This window comes from Oryctolagus cuniculus, chromosome 14, assembly GCF_051225735.1.
Source record: "Oryctolagus cuniculus isolate XC-2025 breed Fujian yellow rabbit chromosome 14, ASM5122573v1, whole genome shotgun sequence".
NCBI classification, from domain to species: Eukaryota; Metazoa; Chordata; class Mammalia; order Lagomorpha; family Leporidae; genus Oryctolagus; species Oryctolagus cuniculus.
In genome coordinates, this window is record NC_142880.1 from 15,874,676 (window position 1) to 15,900,409 (window position 25,734).

Sequence of the window (25,734 nt, forward strand, 5' to 3'; positions counted from 1 at the left end):
AACCAGGTCGGTGAAAGATGCATAATGTTTACTTTCTCTGGAGGCTTTGATGAAATAAACAAAAAGACATGAAAAATTAGCTGTATTTCAACCAGTGCGTTCCCCTCATCACCTGTCAGCCAGCAGGCCAGTAAGTACACTGGGAAACAGCAGACATGGTCCTTTGGTTCCCGTGATTTCCCCTCATTTCTGTGAATTTAATTTTCTGTGTGAGCATGTGTCTGAGCTGGGGCAGACAGATTGGTGCAGGGTTTCTTAAAAACAATTTTTTGCTCCATCAGACACAATATATTCTGCCGAAAGAGAAGAAAGCATGATACCCACGGGGAAAAAGAAGTTTCCCCAAAAGTTTGTTCCCTCCAAACTTTACAATGGGAGGTAACGTCCCTCTTGGGTGATTTAATTTAATTGTTATGTTTTTTAACGTGTTCTGGGGAAAATTAAGCAACCATCAGCTGCACTTCAAAGGCAAATACCACTTTTTGGTAGATAGAACACAAAACTAGGAATCGGAAAACCCAAAAAAGAATCCTGGCACGGTGCTGGGTGATTTCATCTCCACATGCCTAAATTTCCTGTTTGCAAAATGAGATGGAGCTTCCCACTCGTCACTTCTTTCTTGGAGATGCTGGGAGGACTAATAGTCTTCACTCTGATTTTTTTCCTCTCCCAAAGAACAGAAGAAGCAGAGCTTTTTAATGGTGTAAAAGACACATGTTGGAAAGTGTGCAGTGGGCAACACAGACATGGTTCTGTGCCAGACTTCATGGTACACAGGTAAGACATGTTCTGTTCTCTTACGGGGCTTGTAACTCAAAGAAGCATCTGACCTTGAAACAGATCACTGAACACAGACAATGTCAAGATACATGAAGGAGCACACCAAATTGAATTAAGTCTTAAAAGGTTGGCAGCCATGAGGTTAAGTACACAAAATCCAGAACCCTGTTCTGGAACCAGACTTCCAGGAGAGTGATTCTGAACAAGTTGCTTAACTTCTGGGTGCCTCAGTTCCCTTATCTGTAAAAAGGAGATGAAAAAAAAATAGTACCTCCTTCCTAGGGATAGCATATACACATGCAAAGTATTTAGAGCAGCCAGTGCTGGGACATCATCAGTGCTGTTGTCGTTACTAGTATTGGAAGGGGGAGTTCATCCAGATAGGAAAAGGTGGGAGAAGAGCTCCAGGCAGAGGGAGTAGCATGAGCCACAGAGGCCGGAAATAGCACTGCCAGGTGGTTGAGGTGACAAGAAATCTTCTATTTCTAAAACATAAGGGGCCTGACGTGGCGAATGTAAGAAGTGCGTAGAGCTCTTTGCTATGAGCTTAGACTTTGTTTTACAGCAAAGAGAGAGCCATCTGATAATTTTAGATTAAAAGTGACATGGTCAGATTTGCGACTTGAAAATTAAAAGGTGCTTCACAGATTATGGTGGGCACCATTATGTCTCTACCGCTTTGTAACATCTTGGGAGGTTTTTCCCATCAAGTAGAATGTACCTCTCTGCCTATTTCAAAAAGGCTGTGTTTGACTTGCTTTGTCTAGTAACATACAACAAAGTCACCTTGTACCTGTTCCAAACTTAGACTGCAGGAGGTCCTACACAGGTCTGTTGACTCTCATGGAGCCACTACGAGAGCAAGCCCAGAGAAGTCTACTGGAGGATGAGCCAACACATGGAACAGGGTCAAGCTGTTCATCTGAAACCACTCAGACCAGCGATGCCCCAGCAGACCTGAGAGTTGACCACAGAGCCCCACTGAGACCAGCTGCGTAGTTGAACTCAGCCTAAATTGTCAACCTGCAGAATCACGAACTAAATAAATGGTTGTTCATTTAGACCATTAACTCTTGGAAGAAGGCTGCTATGAAGTGACAATTAACTATTGCTTATAGTAATTTTTAAATGGCTCAATTCCAACAGTAAATCTAAAATGGTTAATATGCATGGGCACATGTCAGTGAAGGCAAAACTTGTGATATAATCAGATTTACAGAAAAAGCAGAGAGAGAGAGAGAGAGAGAGAGAGAGAGAATCTTCCATCTACTGGTGCACTTGCTAAATGGCCAAAGAGCCAGGGTTGGGCCATGCCAAAGTCAGGAGCCAGGAGCTTTTTCTGGGTCTCCCACGAGGGTGGCAGGGCCCCAAATACTTGGGCTATTTTCTGCTGCTTTTCCCAGGCCATTGACAGGGAGTTGGATCAGAAGTGGAGAAGCCAAGACACTAACTGGTTGGACACTAACAAATTGGTTGTTGGCATCACAGGCAGCAACTTTACCCGCTGTGCCACAATGACATCTTTTTATATGTAGAATAGTATACGTTTTATAAAGTGTTTTCATGTGAATATCACACTATTATTAAAATAGCTCTTGAGGTAGCCTGAAGCAGGTATAATTATTCTGTTCTATAGAGAGGTTTGGTGACATCCATAATCACACAGTTAGAAAGTACGATTGGGGCCGGCTCCGCGGCTAATCCTCCACCTGCAGCTCTGGCACCCCAGGTTCTAGTCCTGGTTGGGGCGCCAGATTCTGTCCCAGTTGCTCCTCTTCCAGTCCAGCTCTCTGCTGTGGCCCAGGAGTGCAGTGGAGGATGGCCCAAGTGCTTGGGCCCTGCACCTGCATGGGAAACCAGGAGGAAGCATCTGGCTCCTGGCTTCGGATCGGTACAATGCACCGGCCGCAGCGCGCCAGCCATGGCGACCATTTTGGGGGTGAACCAACAGAAAAGGAAGACCTTTCTGTCTGTCTGTCTCTCTGTCTAACTCTGCATGTCAAAAAAAAAAGTAGGATTGGAATACAGGACTTCTGACACCTGGTAGGTTATCTAATCATATCCCTGTTTCTACTCATTTTCTTCATCTATTTATTCTAAAAATGATTGAGGGTTCTCTGTGTTCTGGACACTGTACTGAATACTAGAAATAAAGTGGTAAGCCATCAGACAGAGTTGACTGTTATGCCCTTATGGAGTGTTAGTGAGAGACAAGACATGTGGTCAAGCAGACAAGTACTGATGTGATGAGTATTGTCATAGCAAAAGCACAGGTGTTCACAAAACCTAGGTAATCAGGCTCCAGGGTCTCAGAAGAAGCAACATCTAAACTGAAAACCAAAGAATTATTGGGAATTTGCAAGGCAAGGGGAGCAGGGAATGGAGTGGGGGGTTGGGGGGGGAGAATCCATACCAGAAGGAGGGGCAATATAAACTCATGCAGGTGTATTCCCAGCACTTTCTTGAAACTGAAAGTAATCATTCAAGCTTACGAGCTGTTCATACATAGTATGAATGGGGAGAAGAAAGTTGGAATGAGTAGTGGAGATCTGACACTACAGGATTGTGTTATTCTATTTTCTTTTGCTAATAACAGAATACCACAGATCAAATAAATTATCAGGAAAAGAGATTTATTTTGACTCATGGTTCTGGCCAAAGGTCAAGGGCCACAGCTGCTGATGCCCTTCTTATTAGCAGAGTCCCCAGGTGGCACAAGACATCACAGACAGGGAACACAAGAGACATAGTCAAACTGGCCTTCATAGCAGACCCACTCTTGAAATAACCGATTTATCCATTAATCACATAAACGGGTGAATTCACTCATGATGGAAGATCTTGAATCCCTGCTTGAAGATCCTACCTGATCTCATCTCCTTCTATATTGTACTAAGGATCAAATTTCAGTATTAGTTTGAGAGGGGACACACCATATTCACACAACTGCAAGGATTCCTGGAATCTGTCCAGCATCTTGTAGGTAATTAGAAGCCACTGAAACATTTTAAACAGGACCATAACATCATCAGATGTGCATTTCAGAGTAATAACTCTGGCTAGAAAATGGAGACAGAATTGAGGGAGGTGAGAGGATGAGTAGAGGCTGCCAGACAATTTAGGGACGAGGATGATACCCTAAAACAGGGTAGGTGGACAGGGCAATAAAGGGAAATGAATAGAATTGAAACGTGTTTAGGAGAAGGACCACAAGAGGTATTGGTGTTTAATTAGGTATTGGTGAAGAGAGAGGGTGAGAAGTGAGTGAATGGCGGTGATGTTCATAGTGGTGGGGACACTGAAAAGGAAGAGAAGGAAATACCAAATCCGTCACGTGGGATGCTCCTGTGGAATGTCTGAGACCCCCAGTAGACAGTTGTGCAAACATGGCTGCGTACACGTGAATCCACTCTCTGATCCCCTAAAGGACTGTGGATTCCCTGGCATATCTAGATTCTGCTGCAGCCTGAAAGGACTTTTTGGCAGCAAGGGTGTGCAGTGGTGGTACAGGCGAAAGCAGTGGTGAGCAGGGCTGAGTGACAGCAAGCTGGCCATCCTCAACCTCCCAGTTTGCCAAAGGCATGGAAGAGGATGGTACACAAGAAGCAGAAGTGTCATGTCCTGGTGCCTGAGGAAGCAGCCATCGGACTCGGTGCCCCTGCTGCTTCTCCCTCATGCACTGCGACAACTTACAGTTTACACCAACTCATCAAATAATGCAAAGGACTCTCTGAGGTAGCAAACTAGATGTGACTATCTTACAAGTAAACATACTAAAATGCTTAGAGACTTGCCAGTTCTTATCGTTAGTACACAGCAGAGTTGCAATACTAGAATTCCAGGCTAAGTTTTACAAATCCACCATGTTTTTATAATAAACAGGAAGTTACTGAACTGAGTGATGGACATAAAAAAAACTAGATAAAGGGAAGTAGAAAGAAGGGTTAAGGTAACTTTATGGTCTCTAGTCTGGGAAAATATCCCCAGACAAAACTGAAAGCTCAAGAATGGAAGAGTTTGGCTGAGAATGTGACTTCAGTTTTCCACTGAAACTGGTGAGCAAAAAGTGACCCAGCAAAGTCTCTAACGAAAACCATTCTTGACTATCCATAGTAGTAAATCAAGATCCATCCTTTGGATAAACAGGATGGAAGGGGAGCTTTTCAGAAATTCACATGGTCACTCACACACAGACACAGACACACACGCACACACACACATCATCTCTTTTGGAAGAGAGCAATTAAAATTGGGCCATAGTTCATGGCAATGCACAGATGAATAAAAATTAAGAAAATAAAATAAAGATACTACTTAAGAACTACCTCTGGCTCTCATTACAGCTCCAAAGAGTGACTTAAAATGCTTTTAATTGTACTTCCAGGTTACCCACAAGGAAAAGGGCATTTTTTTTCTTCACCCTTACACAGAGGAAGTGCATGTGTCTTAACTGATAAATGTGTTTAGATGAAAGGAGCCAAAAATGGTGTAATTTATTAGAAAATACCATAACTAAAGCGTCGCGAGCTATATTTTTTCTTACTACCTTTCTGACATTTTCTTTGAAGGTCGTGGAGATGACCGAGTGCAAAGAGGTTCACGGTATTTGGGGTTATTTATGCAACTTCTTGTGGACACACAATTTAAGCTTGACCAGTCTGATCACTCTGGAATGAACCCTGGCCAAGTGGTAGGGATTAATCTGCCAGGAGACAGTCTTCAATAAATTATTCGGTTGGATTTTTTTTTCCCTATTCCTGGTTTAAAACATTTTCCTCCAATAAATAATCGAGTTGTACACTGGAAAACGAAAATGACTGACCTCCTCAGAAAGGAAAAGAAAGTATGAAAATGGAAACTGGAGAGTTTTCCCATCTAGGGTCCACTGAGTGAGAAAATATACTTATTTATTTGAAATACCAGCAAATGGGCTCCCACGTAATGAAATATTTATTGAAATTGCTTCTTTGGCCCTCTACAGTTGCTGATAGGGTTTAACGAGAGTCAGGTAAGGAAGCCAGAGTGAAGGTACCTCTTTTTATTTATTTATGGTTCAGGCAGCTTCGACCATAAGGCTTATGTTGGGAAATCATACAAGCAAGGCCACACATGACTGACAATAATAATAGTTATTTTCCATTTTCATTGAATCATTTGTCACAGCTCAAGAAAATCAATCTGTAGAGATTTCTACATTTACTTGGCTCATTATTTAACCTTTCACTCTGTCGCTGTATTTACTACATTAGTTTTAATTAAAGTTCATAGTTTTGAGGACTTATTTAGTATTTCTTCAAAACAGTGTCCTCCACATCCCCTCTCCCTCCTTGGCTGCTGAGTCTTTGTTCAGCTGTATGTTGGCTTCTCTAGTCTTTCAACACTCTGAGAATCAATTTTACTTCACCAGCCCAAGCTAAGGGCATTTTGCACTCCTTCTTGCTTAGATCAAGATACAGCTACGCAAATTAAGACCGGGTCTGTTCTAACTGTAACAATGACCCTGTGAAAGCAATTATTTCAAAAATTATTCTTAAAATAAAATATCTGTATGAGCTATGCTAGCACAGAATGAGAAGTGTCCAGCATTCTGAAATCTCATAGAGAACAAATAAAGACATCCTGGGGGTGGGGTGGGGGAAAGGCGCATCTCTGCTCTTCAGAGAGCACTGGGTGATACTGGGGCTGTGTGAATTTTCATGAGGTTCATCATGATTTATTGAGAGAGCTTGAGAAAGTCACTAACCAGAGGTTGCAAGAAATAATCTCCAGCATTACTTAAAAAGCATTCCAACGTGTTTACTTTTGCTATTTCTGGCTTTTAGAAAGCTAATAAATTAAGAGAGACATAGAATTTTACAGCTGAGAGTAGCCTTGGAGATCATGTCATCAAAGTGCCTCAATTTATGAATTGGGCAACTAGATTCCAGAAACATTGAGCAATCTGAACAAAAGCACACCAAAGTCGGTAGCAGGGCAGAGGCTGGAATCCAGGTCTCCTGACTCCTACTTCAGTGTTTTCCAAAAACATCAAAAATTACACCATCATCACCATAAGTGCATGCAGACAGGCCAGGGGAACCAACTACATGGAAGAGTCTTGTACAAATTTTCAAAGATGACCTTTGATTGGAGCCGGCGGCTAACTCGTGGCCTTCATGTGTTCCCTAAAGGGCAGGGATGGCTAGCTGTGCTGTCTGTCTATGGCTTCTCTCTGGAACTAGGCCCTCATCTCCCAGCTGCTAGGAGGGTTGGCAGTCACCATGCTCAACAAAGTATCTCCTGGGACTTTCTTTGGCTGGAGAGAGCCCAAGGTTAAAGCCATGTGTTGAGTGACTGGTCAATACTGGGATGGAAAAGTCTAGCTCCCTTCCCCCCAATTTGAGAGCCAGTCCGGAGCACCTCATGGGGTCAGCTTAGGCTTGCGTTACTACTGCACTGCGAGTCAGCTCCTCCTCCTGCCTTTACCCCCTAACAGGGGTTGATCCTGAGAACACTACCTGCAAAGATGCCGCCTACCTGTAAATCTTTGTCTCAGAATCTGCGTCTGGGAGTGGGACACAAGACTAACAGTGTCACGGTGAAGAGAGTGGGCCCAGGACTCAGATGACCTGGGTTTGACTCCTGGCTCTGCCACTTTCAAGCCATAGTCCCTTGGGTAAGTTGCTCTCTTGAAATCTCCTTTTTACCAGTTTCTTTTAAAATAAGAATAATATTAGAGCCTACTGCATAGGGATATGTGTACAATATGAGATAATTTGTGTAGAAGTCAGAGCATGGCGGTTGGCACAGACTAATTGGCAGCATCAGTCGGGATGCTGAAAGAAACAGATGGCACATTCAAAATAAAGGGCTATTTACAGGGGTGTGGGCTAAGCTAAAACAACCAGTAAGGAAGGGCGAGCCATCCAGGGACTGGTAGCAGTGCCTGGTAGCTAGTGCCAGCCTCAAGTCTGTCAGGGCACAAGGTTAAAACACTCTTAGAGAGTCTGCCGAAAGCTGAAACGGTGAAGGGGGCACCCCCAATGGCTGCAAAGCAGAAGAGGCCAGAGCATGGCAAGAGAGGTAGAAGGTAGCAATAAACACAATGGGACTCTCTCCCCTCACATGCCCTGCTTTCCTGATGGCCCACCAAGTACAAGCAGGCTTCAAAAAGTTCATGGAAAATTGAATTAAAAGATAAGTTTACTTTGGTGCAAAAATTTTTGAAATTCATGCATGCAAAGGGTCTTCCAAAAGTTTGTGAAAACTGCACATTGTCAAAAATTATGCAGCTTATCAATTCACAATAGCTAAGACCTGGAACCGACCTAAATGCCCATCAACGGTAGACTGGATAAAGAAATTATGGGATATGTACTCTTTAGAATACTATACCGCAGTAAGAAACAACGAAATCCAGTCATTTGCAACAAAATGGAGGAATCTGGAACACATCATGCTGAGTGAAATAAGCCAGTCCCAAAGGGACAAATACCATATGTTCTCCCTGATCGGTGACAACTGACTGAACACCAAAAAGGAAACCTCCTGAAGTGAAGTGGACACTATGGGAAATGGTGACTTGATCAGCATAGCCCTGACTGTTAATGAACAACTTAATACATTATCCCTCTTAGTAGTTTTTTTTGTCTGTTCTACTTAATATGACTGGTTTAATTCTGTAATTAATACACAGTTATTCTTAAGTGTTAAAAATTAACTGAAATGTGATCCCTGTTTAACATAAGAGTGGGAATAAGAGAGGGAAGAGATGTATAATTTGGGACATGCTCAAGCTGACTTGCCCCAAATGGTAGAGTTAAAAACATACCAGGGGATTCCAATTCAATCCCATCAAGGTGGCATGTACCAATGCCATCTCACTATTCCAAGTGATCAATTTCAGTTCACAATTGATCATAATGAAAGGACTAAGAGTCAAAGGGAGCACATAAACAAGTCTAGTACCTGCTAACACTAACCGATGGAATAAATAAAGGGGAGAGTGATCCAACATGGGAAGTGAGATACTCAGCAGACTCATAGAATGGCGGATGTCCTAAATAGCACTCTGGCCTCAGAATCAGCCCTAAAGGCATTCGGATCTGGCTGAAAAGCCCATGAGAGTATTTCAGGCATGGAAAGCCAAGACACTCTGGCAAAAGATCTCTGCGAGTGAGATCCCAGTGGAAAGAACAGGTCTTCAAAGAAGGAGGTACCTTTCTCTGAAGGGAGGAGAGAACCTCCACTTTGACTATGACCTTGTCTAAACAAGATAAGAATCGGAGAACTCAGAGGGCTTCCATAGCCTTGGAAACTCATGACCGGAGCATAGGGAGACTACTGATGCCATAGACAGGAGTGTCAATTGGTAAAGTCAACAACAGGAGTCACTGTGCACTTACTCCTCATGTAGGATCTCTGTCCTTAATGTGCTGTGTATTGAGATTTAATGCTATAACGAGTACTCAAACAATATATTTCACTTTGTGTTTTCATGGGGGTGCAAACTGTTGAAATCTTTACTTAAGGTATACTAAACTGATCCTCTGTAAAAAAAAAAAAAAAAAAAAAGAAAAGAAATTATCAACTCCCAACTTGACTCTCACTGGGATTAAACATGACAATAGTCTGATCTGATTTCATCATCATTTAAAAAAAATCATCTATTATTTTTCACTTTATGTTTCTGTGTGAGAGCAAACTGTTGAAATCCTTACTTAATGTATACTAAGCTGATCTTCTGTATATTAAGATAATCGAAAATGAATCTTGATGTGAATGGAAGGGGAGAGGGAGTGGGAAAGGGGAGGGTAGTGGGTGGGAGGGACGGTATGTGGGGGAAGCCATTGTAATCCATAAATCGTACTTTGGAAATTTATATTCATTAAATAAAAGTTAAAAAAAATTATGCAGCTTATCAAAAAGTTTTTGCACTGAAATACACTTACCTTTTAATTTATTTATTTATTTATTTATTTTGATAAGCAGAGTGGACAGTGAGAGAGATAGAGAGAAAGGTCTTCCTTTGCTGTTGGTTTACCATCCAATGGCCGCCACGGCCGGCGCCCTGCAGCTGGTGCACCGCACTGATCCGATGGCAGGAGCCAGGTGCTTCTCCTGGTCTCCCATGGGGTGCAGGGCCCAAGCACTTGGGCCATCCTCCACTGCCTTCCCGGGCCACAGCAGAGAGCTGGCCTAAGTTCCTCTTGAACTGCCAGAATGCAGAAGCAAGAGGAGCCAGGAAAACCAACATGTGGAGACCAGCACTGCCACCCCTACCCTAACTCACACACCCGAAGAACAAACAGTGCAGAGAAGGGAAGAGAACAGATCTATAGGGAAAACTGGTTTCTGCGACTCTTCAGGGAGTGAACCAGCAGATGAAAGATCTCTCTCACAAGTTCGCTTTCAAATAAATATTTTTTTAAATAAATATTGTGTTGTTCAGGAGAAACAGTACACACATTACACGAGATCACTGAAAAAGTGTTGGGTCTAGAAAGAGATTAGGATCCCTTGCTCTGAGATTCACAACTAAGCACCCTCCTGAACCACCTCCCAGCTGCCTCCTCAGCCAGCCATGGATGAAGCCAGAATCTCACCAGCTAAGCTACATTTCATGTTTCCTTCACACGGTAAGGAATGGAACTTCCAATCTGTGAATACTTTGACTTCACTTCCTGAAGCTTGAATATCAATTTCCATAATTCGGTTTTCAGCATATGTAGCCTCTCTCAATCCAATGTCCTTTTTTATTGTTTTAGATTCTGCTGAGGCAAATCTTTTGAATGTTTCAAGGTTAGCTGTAAACTTTATGCAGCAGAAGTATAAATACATTGGTTAATATTTATGACAATCTAGGCCAGCACCACGGCTCACTAGGCTAATCCTTCGCCTGCAGTGCCGGCTCTCGTGGTTCTACTCCCAGTTGGGGCGCCAGTTCTGTCCCGGTTGCTCCTCTTCCAGTCCAGCTCTCTGCTGTGGCCCAGGAAGGCAGTGGAGGATGGCCCAAGTGCTTGGGCCCTGCACCCAAATGGAAAACCAGGAGGAGGCACGTGGCTTCTGACTTCGGATCAGCGCAGCGCGCTGGCCGTAGCAGCCATTTAGGGGGTGAACCAGCAGAACGAAGACCTTTAAAATAAAAATATATATATATATTTATGACAATCTTGATTCTGTGAATCAAGTGCCATATTTTTATGTTTTAAACAACTGAGGTTGTTTCATTAATAAAATTATTCAAGGACTTAATTTAATCCATCTGTGTTCAAATAAAATATATTGAAGTTAGCTGGATATTTCCTTGACCCTGAAAAACTTATTTCACTAGAATTTAAAATTTTTTGGATTTAGATTTCATGTGTAAAGAGAAAGGGAAATTCTTCTTTAATTTGATAAATGTAATGATAATAATGCTTTTAATTATTTACCACATATATATACAGCACTATATGGGAAGCACTCTTGCAAAGACTATAGATGTTAGCTTATTTAATCCTCATAATAATCATGTAAGTAAGATTATTATCCTCACTTTACAGATGAGGAAACTGAAGCATTGAGTTAAGAAATGTGCCAAAGACACAAGCTAGTAAGTGACAGACCCAGGGCTGAAACTCAGCAAGAACTGTAACAGTACCACCACAAAATTCAGAGCAGATAGTACTCACTGAGCATTTACCATGCACCAAGCACTGGGCAGATGTGTTCCCTCCATGATCTCATTTAATCCTGACTGCAAAGATATTATTTCTGTTCACTTTCTCTAACAGGTAACTGCAAAGGCTGAAGATGTTTGATTCTTGGTTTACATTCTGGAAGCAGGCTGCCCTCTTTGACACGTCCTCCTAAGCATCCCATCTTCCAGCTGCCTTGCTCTGAGGGACGTCAGATTGTTTGGAGTAACCCAGTGGACTGTGCTTAGATTTCCTGCCCCTGGGCTGTGGGAATCAGAAGCAGCAAGAAGTCCCAGCCACAGCCTCCCAGCTCATGCACAGCCGCAGGCCCCCCAGCCCCCACCTACAGAATCCCTGGAGGTCCTCCCCCTGGAGACTTGTGAATCTGCTCTGCTGGCCCTTAGGGATGAGAATCTGGGCCAAGGTATGGAACAGCAAAGTAGCAGAATCCAGCACACAAATAATAAAAATGCATTTCAAAGACTTTGTGCCTTTGCAAAAGTGTTTCACATATGCATTGTCTCGTTTGGGCACTTCCTATGGGAATTCTTAGACCCTGAAACTAGTTCAAAATAGCATTTGGTACTTCTGAGCTTTTGTGTCTACCTTCAGCTTCATTATTAGTGTAGACTGCTTTTCCTCTAATGGTTTTACATTTATATTTGAACTCTTTCTGTTTACATAGAAAGAGACTAATAATTTCTCAAAACATTTAATTCTAGCAATACTTTTTAAAGGACAAAATGATTTTACACACACACACACACACACACAAAAGCTAAATGTTTGTGACCCACCTCCACATCAATACATTGAACCCCTAATTCAGAATGTGAATTGAACCCCTAACTCAGAATTGAACCCTTAACTCAGATTTAATTTGGAGATGGGACAATTGGAAATTAATTAGGTTTACAGGAGGTCATGATTGTGGGGCCATCATCATGGGATTGGTAACCTTGGAAGAAGAGATATCAGAGAGCTTGCTCTTTCACTGAACATGTACAAAGCAGTCATGTGAGCACACAAGGAGATGGTTGGCCTCCAAGCCAAGAAGGGTTCCTCACTAGAACCTGAGCTTCCTGGCACCTTAATCATGGATTTCTAGCCTCAGGAAGTATGGGAAAATAGGTGTCTCTTGTATAAACCATTCAGTCTGTGCCCATGGCAGCCCAAGCTGACTAGGACAGATTTATATAGCTGGTACACATGCGATATAATCTGTAGACACATACAATATTGATATATATCTAGATGTGTCTATCTATATCTAGGTAGACAGATTGATATATGACGGATACACACACGCACACACACACACATCAGAAAGTTAAAAAAAAGGTACTGCATAAATAAATAAATAAATGACAGAAGTGTGGGAATGACAATCTAACAGAAGGCATTTTGGCAACAGAAATTTCAAAATAAGAAATTTTCCTCAGAGTGAGTCAGGCTCTGAAATGAGGCAGATGGTCTGATTGAGACAATCACAGATGTAAGCTGGACAGAGATAGTAGGAAAGGAAACTGCCCAAGGAGCTACGGACCTTGGTCACAAGACCATGGTCACAGGTGGTGAAGGGGCAGTTGTGAGAGCAACAAAGAAGTAACCAGAGGCAGGTTGTGTGTCTGGGTGCAGAAGGCTGGCCTCTGTGCTTGGGATTTAGAGGAGGGAGCCCCAAATTTGCTTTGCACAGTTGGTCTCTTGCACCTCCATTGTTGTCACTCCAGTTCTGGTGCACGGTTGATGTGAGAGGATACACCAAAAACCCAGGCTGTTGAGTCTCCTGGTGAGTTCAGTGGCTCAGCTGAGAGGCATCCATACCCCTGGAACAATTATCATCATCAAAGATGGAGAACTAGTCTCCATGAACAGTACCAGGAAAAATATTTCTTTAGAGTCATAGAAAATTATGAAATGAAAATTTGCAGAGAACAAACACAGGAATTGGCTCAAAGAACTTAATTGTGTTATGATACTTAACTAGTGAGAGTAAGTGCTGTTAGTTCTTCCAAAACCTTTAATAAAATTAGCAGAAGAAGTGATGGTTCAAGTCAGGGAAGATAGAAAAGAAATCCATTAGGTGCTAACGCATCCAACTCCAACATGGTCTCAACTTGTACACTTATAAAGAGTTTATATACTTTAAGAGATTTTTAATATATTATCTTAAAATGTTTAATAACAAAAATGTCAATTCTGCTTCTACTCCAGAGCTCAAATTTCAAAGACAAATGGAACCTACTGAATCCACCCAAGCTGAAGGAACTCACAGAATTGCTGCTGCTCTCTGGGGTGGTACATTAGACTCCCTGGTTTGACTGAGGTCAGCCAGCCCACAGAATCTTCCAGAATTTCTAGGGGAATAAGTCATTGCCATTTAGTGACTCAAACAGGGAAAAACGAAAATTCAGACCAATGTTCTCATAATTTTTTGGTTCTTGTATTTGATATGCTATTGGTGTTCAGCATATTACATGCTCCTGTCTGACAAAATAAAACTAGACTTCTACCTACTCAAGAGACGATTTGCTAAATTCACATGTTTATTGGTATTTCCTATTGAATTGAAATAGTGCAAGAGACATGGCATTTCTGAAGTTTAAAATATTGAAGATTGGCTGTAACATGATTTTGGATCTATTTAATCTGGAGCAAGCCTAGGGCCCTTCCTCCTGAGTGGACTCCTTAATCAAGTGGATGGAGGTGAAAAGCCAATGCCAAAATGGAAGAGGTTTCAGGGTCTGTTACCCAAGTGCTTACCATGTGTAACAGACATTGTTTTAAATGCTTTGCATTACAGTCTTATAGTTTCCTTACTTCTCATTTAAAATTCAAAACCCTTTGAAAACCAGTTTTTTGTAAATCAGCTGGCAGCAAAATTTGACAATCTCATTTGGCAGAAATCAGATCTAATTACTGATTAGTGCTCCAGATTCCATCAGAGGATTATATAAAATATGGTAGATGAGTTCCTTCAAAAGTTCATGGAAGCTGGAATTAAAAAGTAAGTTTTTGGGGCCAGCACTGTGTTGTGGTGCCATATGGGCACCTATTTGAGTCCCGGCTACTCCACTTCCCATCCAGCTCTCTGCTATGCCCTGGGAAAGCAGTGAAAGATGGCCCAAGTCCTTGGGAGCCTGCACCTGCATGGGAGACCCAGAAGATGATGCTGATTCTTGACTTTGGATCGGCACAGCTCAGGCAGTTGCAGCCATCTGGGGAGTGCACCAGGAGATGGAAGTCCTCTCTCTCTCTCTCTCTGCCTCTCCTTCTATGTGTGACTCTGACTTTCAAATAAATAAATAAATAAATCTTAAAAAAAAAAAAAAGATAAGTTTAGGGCTGGCATTTGGCATAAGAGTTAAGCCACTTGGATCCCCAAGCACCTTGGTTCATGTCTAAGCTCTGCCCCTCATTCCATTTAACTGCTAATATGCACCCTGGGGGACAGCAGGTGATGGCTCAAGTAGTTGGGTCACTCTTTCCCATATGGCAGACACAGATCAAGTTCCTAACTCCTACTTTCAACCCAGTCCAACACTGGCTATTGCAGGCATTTAGAAGTAAACCAATAAATGTGATTTATCTCTCTCTCTCCTTGTTCTCGCTGCTTCTAAAATAAAATAAAAATTTATTTTAGAAAAGATGATTATATTTTGGTGCAAAAGACTTTGAAATCCATGCATACTTTTTTGGTAACACATTTTCCAAAAACTTTTTTTGAAGAACCCTCATAATAAGGAAGATAAATCAGCTATATTTGTTGTACAATAAGGCTTATGGCAATTTTATATAATAAATATAAGGTACATGTACAATTTACCCTTCTAAAATAAAAATTTTAATTCCAAAACACATCTGGCTCAAAGTATTCCAAATAAGGAAATTGTTTCCTTTAAGCCTCCCAATAATACATGCTTTGAATAATCCTAATTTGCAAAAGGGAAAACTGAGATGGAGCAAGCATCTGCACAGTGTTAAGGTGACACACCTGGTAAGTGGTGCGAGTTTGAACCCAGGTAGATACAGCTCCAGAGATTCTGCTCTTAATCACCATACTGTTATCTCGCTTTGGGCAATCTGCTAACGCGGCATCTTTTCAGCAGATCTTCTTTTGTCTGTATTATATGACAGATGAAAAAGACAGAGGACATACAGTACCCCACATTTTGACTCACAGTCTCCCATGAGTCTCCTTTATTAATCGGGGTCAAGCTAGGAAAACTGTCCATACCAGGTAATTTGTTCAGGGGAATGCGATACAGGAAACCACTTGAAATGGCATAGAAGAATTAAAAGGTCTAACAGGGACTCTGAGTAAATTCAGAAATTAGCAAGACTCGGAAAGTTACAACTCCCTCTGTAGAGCTGGCATAACAAAGGTATGCCAGGAGCCAAGATCAGTCAGACTGGTTGCCACCAGGGACTGGGTGCTGTCCTACAAAAGCGGCAGTCACTGCCTTCAACACTCATATTCAAATCAAGAGTCAGTCGTGTGCAGAAACATCCGGATGTCTCCCTTTTTCCTGCCCTTTAATCCACCATAGATACCTCCATTGGTCAAACCTAGCTAGAAGCCAGTTAGCAATGAAGCCTGGAAAACTGTGGGTTTTTTTTTTTTTTTTTTTGGTGGGGGGGGGGGGTTCCTCTATACTACAAAGCAGAGCAGAGCAAAAGAGTTAAATAGTTGAATTTAAGGCTATTACCCAAGGTTGAGAGTAAAAATGTTGGATAAGAAATTAAGGTCTGACCTGTGACCTGAAAGGCAAACACTAACACAATGGATTTTCCACATTTTGCTATGAAACAATTCTTTATTAAGGAACTTCAATGTGCAAGGTCAGTAAGGAATATAAGCAACAAGAGGGCAAGCAGTTTGACCCACTTACAAAAATAAAAGCCTTCTTTTTATTTTAAGATCAAGTAAAAGTTATATGCAAACAAAATAAATGGAGGGTCTAGAACTTAAGTATCAAAAGCCAGCTGTAGCCGGCACCGTGGCTCACTAGGCTAATTCTCCACTTGCGGCACCGGTACTCTGGTTTCTAGTCCCGTTTGGGGCACCGGCTCTGTCCCGGTTGCTCCTCTTCCAGTCCAGCTCTCTGCTGTGGCCCGGGAAGGCAGTGGAGGATGGCCCAAGTCCTTGGGCCCTGCACCAGCATGGGAGACCAGGAGGAAGCACCTGGCTTCTGGCTTCAGATCAGCACAACATGCCGGCCGAAGCGGCCATTTGGGGGGTGAACCAACGGAAGGAAGACCTTTCTCTCTCTCTCTCTCTCTCTTTCTGCCTCTCTCTCTCTGTGTCTAACTCTGCCTGTCAAAAAATAAATAAATAAAAAAAAATTTTTTTAAAATAAATCTTCTAAAAAAAAGCCAGTTGTAAGTAAGATGAGAAAATATTGTCTTTTCATCATATATAAAAAGACATAGAGATTTTAGCTATCAGCAAATTCCATGGATTAACAAGATGCAGTGACAATCAGAAAAATATAATTGAATCTTGGGAGACATTATTTGAAGCAAAGTATGAAAACATGGTAATTGCTATTCTTATGCTAAACCTCACTGGTCAGGTTAACTTGGAATGATTTCTGAACTTCCAGCCATCACTTTATGAGAGAGATAAATCAACTAAGTTATACACAGGTGAGAGATGAAGCTGTGATGACACTCAAATTCATACCCTACAAGCAAGAATTAAAAGCCCTAGGAAATGGTTAGCCATGAACAATAAAAAGGTAGGAAGATAAATAAGCACACAATTCAAATAATCAAAGGAACATAAACTGGAGGGTCAGGGACCATCCACCCACTTGCTCCTCTTGAGACAGATCCTGCCTCCGCCAGGATCCTGCTTCTTCCATACCCACATGGCGGCCTTGCATTGTGCCGCACGAAAACCATTCAGATGTGGGCGCCTGAACCTGCCATGGGCAGCCAGCTCATGAGCCAATCACCTATGCAAGCACCTGGAGTGAAGGGGGGCGATGGATCCGACTCCCCCAAATGGGAATTCAGATTGGATAACACAGGAAGACTAAGCCAACTACTGATAGAGGCCAGAAAGGAAAGGAAGTCAGTGGACAGAGATAGCCATGGCAAATAGAGGCCCGATATAAATTAAATTGATGAGAGAGCAGAGAAACATTCAGCTGCAGAGAATAAAACAGCAAACTTCCAAGGCAGTTGAAGTGCTGAGAAGAAAGGAGACAGGCAGGGAGGGAAAGGGGAGACAGACAGGGCACCTAAAGCCCTGAGGATCTTGGCCTGTTCCTGCTAGCTTCTCTCTTTTGGTTCCATTCCATTGGAGCCTTATCACAGACCCTCTCTTTTTTTTTTTTTTTTTTGACAGGCAGAGTGGACAGTGAGAGAGAGACAGAGAGAAAGGTCTTCCTTTGCCGTTGGTTCACCCTTCAATGGCCACCGCGGCCAGCGTGCTGCGACCGGCGCACCGCGCTGATCCGATGGCAGGAGCCAGGTACTTCTCCTGGTCTCCCATGGGGTGCAGGGCCCAAGCATTTGGGCCATCCTCCACTGCACTCCCTGGCCACAGCAGAGAGCTGGTCTGGAAGAGGGGCAACTGGGACAGAATCCGGCACCCCGACCGGGACTAGAACCCGGTGTGCTGGCACCGCTAGGTGGAGGATTAGCCTAGTGAGCCACGGTGCCGGCCAGACCCTCTCTTTCTTAAGGTAACATTTTTCAGTATCTGTTTTTGCAAAAACAAAGCAAAACAAAAAACCATTTTGAGAAACAACAAATCATACCAGTTTTACACAGTCTTGAGGGGCAACACCAACTGGTAGAAGCTCAAGAGAGACTGGCTTGTTTCCCATTACCCATGAAGCAGGCTGCCCCCAGAAACTGCTCTGTCTGCCACAGAGATGGTCCAAGCACAAGCCGCCAGCCACAGGGCAGAGACTCGAGCCCGGGGCATGGTGCCATGATGGAACAACCCGCAAGACCCTTCCAGGCATAAGACTACTATATCCTTTGGTTCTAGGTGCTAAAATCCTACATCTTTAGAGTGGCGATGGCTTTCACAATCTACAAAAAAAATAGATTCTTTTTCTAAAATTGAGCTGCGTTTTTTTGTTTTCAGTTAGATTACTCTTCTGTCCAGCATTTTGCCGTCTAGAGCTTCTTTTCTCCCAAATGGAAAATGACAAGCCCAACGGCAGTTTTAAGTCCGGTAAATAATGTTTAAGTGTTTTCGGCTTGCAGAAAAGAAACAGGTCATTTTGGCGCTGATTTTTTCCATTAATTTTTAAAGTTACGTTTATTTTTCGGTAAATCTAGTTCATATGATTTTGATTTATTTACACTTAGCTCCCTTAGCATGTGTGGTTAGCAATTTGATGACTATGCACCTTCTAATTAGTCTGTCTCAGAACCAAAATTCATGTGTTGCCAACACAACCAAAGTGAAACCCTACTGACACAAATTTGGATGCAAATTGAAGAAGTCATAACATTCAAGACCATTCTAAACTTGGCGATAAAAGTTCTCTTGTTCCCAAAAAGTTACAGACAAAACAATTTCCAAGTATAAAGTACTTCACGAATTTTTCATGCAAACATGTGTTGCCCAGATAAACAGCAGTGGGACAGCTGCTTCTCTTGTGGCTCTGCTACCATGATTATCAGAACTTGTGAGTACAGCAGGTTGCTGTTTCACATGAGGCTGTGTGTACATCCCCCAAAGAATCGGGGGACCCAGTCAAGAAAGCCAGTCAACCTGGTCATGAAGCAGAGTGCCAACACATCACCCACCGTAGACAGAGTGTTTCTCAAGCATAGTATTAGATAATGCTGAGTATAGTGGAAACCTTGGCCAACATCATGGCCCATCCCTCACTCTATAATGGGTTTTAAATGGATGTTTTGACATTCTATGTACATAACCTTTAAAATTCAGATGACACTGATCCAGGCATGAGTTTAATTATAAAAGACATAGCACAAATGGAGCAGAAGGAACATTTCATAGGGAAACCCAGAGAATTATAGATGCTTTTTTCTTATGTATTTCTCAGACAATGTAGAAATGGATTTCTCTAAATCTGTTGGAAAGAGTCAAAGAACCACTTCTGTATATAAAATAATGTTTATGTGCAACTTACGCTGATAACAACTTAAAACTTTTCTCAGGCCAATTTTCTGTGAACCAACATTTCTTTAATCATATTTCAAAACAAATACCAAAAATACATGAGGTGCATAATTAAACACTTATGTATTAAATTTATATTTGGGCATAAACTTTCCAAGTTTAAAGATGTTTACCCATACCAGGGTCCATTTATTCAACAATTGTCAGAAAAAAAATGTTCTTAAAGTCCTTTCTCTAATGAGTTCCACTGGTTAAAGGTGTGGGCCTGTTTTCTTGTGTCATATTAGGAGTAAAAGCTTCAGATATTGATCTTCCTCCCAGAAGTCCCTGATAATCCTATCCTACTTATAAGCTTTAGTCGTGTATCATTGGGCTTCAGCCAACTATTGAGATGGAAGATGGTCTATCCAGTTCGGGCAGCCATTCTGCTGAACATTCAATTTCCCAAAAAAAAATCTCTTTCATTACTTGGGTCATTCATCATCCCACTAGGATTTGTCCTCATGATAGAGAGGAAACACCCTTCTCAAAATAGTCAATGTTTCTTGAGACCTTGTCTTTCTTTTCTGTAATATAAAAATGTTATTTCCTATTCCAAGTCTCCTTCCTCAGGAAATCCCCCATCCTCCCAAACTACTTGTGCTTTTCCTCCATCTACCCAAACTGTTCCCCATAATTCAGGACCCTACTGCAGAAACCACCTGCAGAAACCCTTGCCTGGTCATCCAGCCCTCTGTAATCTGCCCTGACCTTGAACATCTAATGTATCACACTGCTTAGGCCCAGGATGTACCCGAGGTTAGATACACTTGAGCTGTTTCAGATATTAGTCTTATCTGCCCATCTAAAGGAGAGACCCTATGAGAGAAGCATTATGCTCTACACCACTTTCCCATTCTCACAGTGACCAGCAGCACTTGAAGAAGGTGTCAAATGCCCATCAGTTAATAGACTGACAAATGCAACAGTTCATTTCCACTTCTCAATGATATTAAAGCAATATTTTTTCCATTAAGGCAGATTCATTTCCTCCTAAATTACTAATTTTAATTCATAAAAAACACTTTAAATTTTGTAATAAAGGTATTCTTTTCTAATAATAATGAGTTTGGTAACAAGCAGTTAAGGAGCTAATCCCCTACTTCCAAGAATTCACATTTTCATGAGAGAGAGGCATGTCAATAAGTTAAGATGAAATGGACAAAGTGTTTCCAAAAAGACAAGGTCTACCACATCAAAGGCCAGAGAGGAGAGAAACATTTCCAAAGGTTTTCTATTCCAACTCTATAATGATGAATGTCCCAACAACTTCAGGTTACCAATCTGAATCAATTTATTTTCATTTTTCTTTACTACATAAAACCAGAGCTCTTTAAAGCAACAAAAATTACCATTTGTATTAAGATTCACACTAAAACAAGCAACTGAGATAAGAAATAATTTAGAAAATGAAAAAGCATAATAAATTGTATTTTGAGAATGTAAATTTGGAAAAATATAAAATAGGAAGTCATATTAATGAAAGTATAGTTAGCTTTGTATTCAATATGAAAGCCACATTCACCTAAAGCATCTGTCTGTTTCAATCATGTTATTTACCATGGCTTTGCTTTTTCATGCCTGTACAACTCCTTGTATATATGCCTGGGGACTGGCACAGGTTCAGCTGGCTTTTATTCAGGCTTATCTTTTGGTAAAAATTAGTGTAACACGGAAATCCTGTCGTTACTTATTTTGCAACCTTATTGTTACATGACAATGTCAAGATCTCATTGCTGATCAGTGTACACATTAAATATGTGTCTTAAAACTCTTTAAACGTTTTGTGAATGCTCTTTTTCACATGTTCCTTTCACATTTCGGGATTTTATCATCCATGTTATGTTTGAATAAAAACATGATCATTACATTTCATTTTCTTCCAGAAGCAAATGGAGTAGAGCTCTGATATAACTTGCTTTGAAATAAGCCTTTCTGATAAGTAGTGGCTGGTTGCAGGGGAAAGAAGCAAGACTTGAACAACTGGAAAAGAAATCTAGAATAGTAACGTCAATAAAGAGTGCCCCAAGGTAGAAATAGAAATGAGTTTAAGATTTAGAGAGGAAAAAAGAATATATATAGTACATCTTTTTAAGATTTATTTTATTTATTTTTGAAAGGCAGAGTTACAAAGAGAGAGAGTGGTCTTCCAACTGTTGGTTCACTCTTCGAATGGCCACAACAGCCCAGGGCTGAGCCAGACCGAAGTTAGGAGCCAGGAGCTTCTTCCATGTCTGCCACATGGGTGTGGGGGCCCAGGTACTTTGGCCATTCTCCACTGCTTTTCCAGGAACACTAGCAGGGAGCTGGATCGGAAGTGAAGCAAATGGAACAGGACTCTGTAACCCATATGGGATGCTGGTGCTGCAGGCAGAGGCTTAACCCACTATGCCACAATGCTGGCCCTAACCACTCTTCTTGAGTTTTCTTATTATGGTTAACAGGTACATTAAAAATTATAATACTCTTTAATGTGAGTCTAAATTTATATATAAATAATGCTTAATTATATTAAAGATGAGAGCAAAAGGATTTAAAAGACCAAAGGTCTTATACGTCACTTGAACTGGTAAAACAAGTACTTAATCTATATACAATACTGAAAGCAACCACTAAAAAGAAGTGGTGCACTCAGAAACACTATAAAAATGAAAATTAGAATTTTAAAACATGTTTAAGTAACACAGAAAAGCAAGAAAAAGAAAAGAGTAAAATGAAAATCAGGGAAACCAAACAAAACTACAAAACCAAACTAACAATCTTAGGCCCTGACATATTAAATAACATGTAAATGACATGTAATACAAGTAAATTATATATCAATTAAAAGAAGAAATTGGAATATTGGATTAAAAAACGTGACCAGACTATATGCCATCTAAAAAAAACTCACTGGAAATATAGTGATACAGATAAGCTGAATGTAAAGGATTAAAAAAATCATACCAACAATAATCAAAGGGAAGCAGAAGTAGTTATTTACTACCAGATAAAGTAGACTGCAGAGCAAAGAAAATTGTCAGGGATAATTAGGGAGATTATATAATGATAAAAAATGTCGAATACTACGAATTCTATACAAAGATTTGACAATTTAAATTTAAAAGTCCAATTCCTGAAAAACACAAATGGCCACAAACTTCTCCAATAGAAAACAGAGAAGTTGTTAGTCCTATAACTATTCAGGATGTTTAATTTGTAACTTTAAAGCTTCCCTGTTAGCCAGCACTCAACCAGGAGAAACCATGGTCATCTCAAGTGCCAAGATCCTCAATACCAATGGCAAGAAGCCAGAGGAGGCCGGCACCGTGGTTCACTAGGCTAATCCTCCGCCTGCGGCGCTGGCACACCACGTTCTAGTCCTGGTTGGGGCACCAGATTCTGTCCCGGTTGCCCCTCTTCCAGGCCAGCTCTCTGCTGTGGCCCAGGAGTGCAGTGGAGGATGGCCCAAGTGCTTGGGCCCTGCACCCCATGGGAGACCAGGATAAGTACCTGGCTCCTGCCATCGGATCAGCGCAGTGTGCCGGCCGCGGCGGCCTGTCTCTCACTGTCAGCTCTGCTTGTCAAAAAATAAAATAAATAAATAAAAATTTTTAAAAAATGGGATGCCAGTGTCCAGAGAGCCAAGTGCTTGGGCCCAGCACCCCCATGGGAGACCAGGAGAAGCACCTGGCTCTTGGCTTTGGATCAGCACAGTGAGCCGGCCGCAACACGCTGGCCGTAGCGGCCATTGGAGGGTGAACCAACAGTAAAAGGAAGACCTTTCTCTCTGTCTCTCTCTCCCTCTCTCTCTCACTGTCCACTGTGCCTGTCAAAAAAAAAAAAAAAAAAAAAAAAAAAAAAAAAAGAAGAAGAAGCAGCAGCAGCCAGATGAGTTCGCATCAGGGACCTCCCAGGCGCTCCTGGAGTTGGAGATGAACTCAGACCTCAAGGCTCAACTCAGGCAGAACATCACATTTGCCATGGAAATCGAAGGTGGCAGTGGCAGGAAAGCTATCGTAATCCTCGTTCCTGTTCCTCAACTAAAACCCTTCCAGAACATTCAAGTCTGGCCAGTTCGTGAGCTGGAGAAAAAGTCTAGGGGAAGCAGGTTGTCTTTATGGCTCAGAGGCAAATTCCGCTTAAGCCACCTCAAAAAAGCCGCACGAAAAATAAGCAAAATCGCCCCAGGAGCCGCCCTCTGACAGCTGTGCACGATGCCATCCTTGAGAACTTAGTCTTCCCAAGTGAAATCGTGGGCACACGAATCCGTGTGAAACTGGATGGCAGCCGGCTCAAAAAGGTCCATCTGGACAAAGCCCAGCAGAATAACGTGGTGCTCAAGGTGGAAACTTTCTCTGGGGTCTGTAAGAAGTTCACAGGCAAGAATGTTAATTTTGAGTTCCCAGAGTTCCATATTGTAAATAGAGGATGACTCACAGTTAGAAACACACACACACAACTTCCCCCCACACACCCCCTTTCTCCAGGCACACAGTTTCACTGGAGAATTCTAGCAAATCTCTCAAGAACTAAGAGAAGAAGATGGCAGCAAGGTAATAAAGCAGGCATCCTGGAATCCTCCTTCTCCTGATGAACACACCAATTCAGCAACAGGTGGCGGGAAAATTATTTTTTGTGAAACTGCAGAAGCTGATAGAAAGGTGTCTATATCCAGAACAATGTGAAACTGGACTCATCAGTACCAGTAGGAAGATGTGGCCGTTATTACGTAATCCCTGCTCACGGCATAGCACCACGCAGGAGCACCAGGCCCACCAGCACCCAGTTTCTCTGAAGAGATCGAAAGTGATATGCATGTCCAGTACCCAACTTCTATGGAGGCCACCTAAGGGACTGACTTCTGTCTTGCCTGTATTAGATCAACATCAGCACAATCCAGCTGCCAGGTAGAAACCAGATTGCTGCTTGGGCAGGCAGTCACTAGAGCTCGTCTCGACCCCAGCTCAGCACAGAGCAAGCAGACAAAACCACAATGTCCAGATTCTACTCAAGGAGTAAAAGAGTTGATCTGCACAAATAATGCCCCCATTTTTCCAAGGGCTGGCAAAAGAACTAACATCTGTCTTGCCTTTGCCAATGTACTACGGGACCCGGCATGTATCCTAGACACCTGGGGGCTGCAAACACACAAATAAAAAAATAGAAAGCAGGTTGGACCAACATGAAGGTTTAAGAAGGCACACAGACTCTCTGGCCAGCCTGAGTGGTGGGAGTCTTCTATACAAACCCAGTCAGTGAAGACTGGGAAATGAGGCTTCTTTCTCTAATCCACACATGCCAACTCAATCTTATAGAAAAATAACTATGTTCAAAATTCATGACACAGAATTCTAAACAACTATCATAAAGTTGCTCGCCCAAATCAGAATGAGGTCAAATATGAATCAGGTGAGAATTTCAACAAAAAGGAAATATTTCAAAGTATCTGATGAAAATCATAGAGCTGAGGCAAGCATTGTGATCCAATGGTTTAACTCATCACCTTGGAAGTGCACACACCTGAGTTGAAGTCCCACCTCCAATTCATACCCAGCTTCCTGTTAACATGCACTCTGGGAGGCAGCAGATGATACCTCAACTACTGAGTCTGTCGCTCCCCCTCTTCGCAGAGGAACGACACAGGACCCTGCACTGTTCTTTTGTCTGCTCGGCCCTCCCCGGGTTTGCTGCTGGTTCTTCCCGGGTTGGCTGCCATCCCTCCACCTCCGTGGAGGGGCGGGCCCCCCTGCCACTTTCCCCACTTCCGCGGGGGAGAGGCACACCGCCGGCCGGCCGGCCAGCTCTCTCGGGGGCTGCTCAGATATTCCTCAGGTATTCCTGGTGCATGTTGTCCCTCTCCTCCTTTATAGTCCTCTTCCACCAATCCCAACTCTGCTACCCACACGCCAAGCACGCTGCTCTCCTCCAATCAGGAGCAGGATCAGCTCCTGCAGGTTACTGGTCGAACTGGAGGCAGCTGTGTAAAAGTTGTTTAATCCTCTCCCAGCGCCATATTGTGGGAGAGCAGATGCATAGAATAAGTCTTAATTCCAGTAACTTAGTCTAGTCCGAGTTGCTCCCCACAGAGTCCTTGCCTCCTGTGTGGGAGACAGATGGAGTTCCTGGCTCTTGAATTCACACTGGCCTTGCCCCAGCTCT

At 42.3% G+C, this 25,734-nt stretch overlaps 1 long non-coding RNA gene and 1 pseudogene across 1 annotated transcript in view; one reads left to right on the plus strand and one right to left on the minus strand.

Moving 5' to 3' along the window:
• Positions 1 to 25,734, minus strand: part of LOC103349547 (uncharacterized) — a 556,187-nt gene that overhangs the window by 342,685 nt on the left and 187,768 nt on the right. The window lies entirely within an intron of this gene.
• On the plus strand, positions 22,839 to 24,007 carry LOC100348992 (small ribosomal subunit protein eS7 pseudogene; annotated as a pseudogene).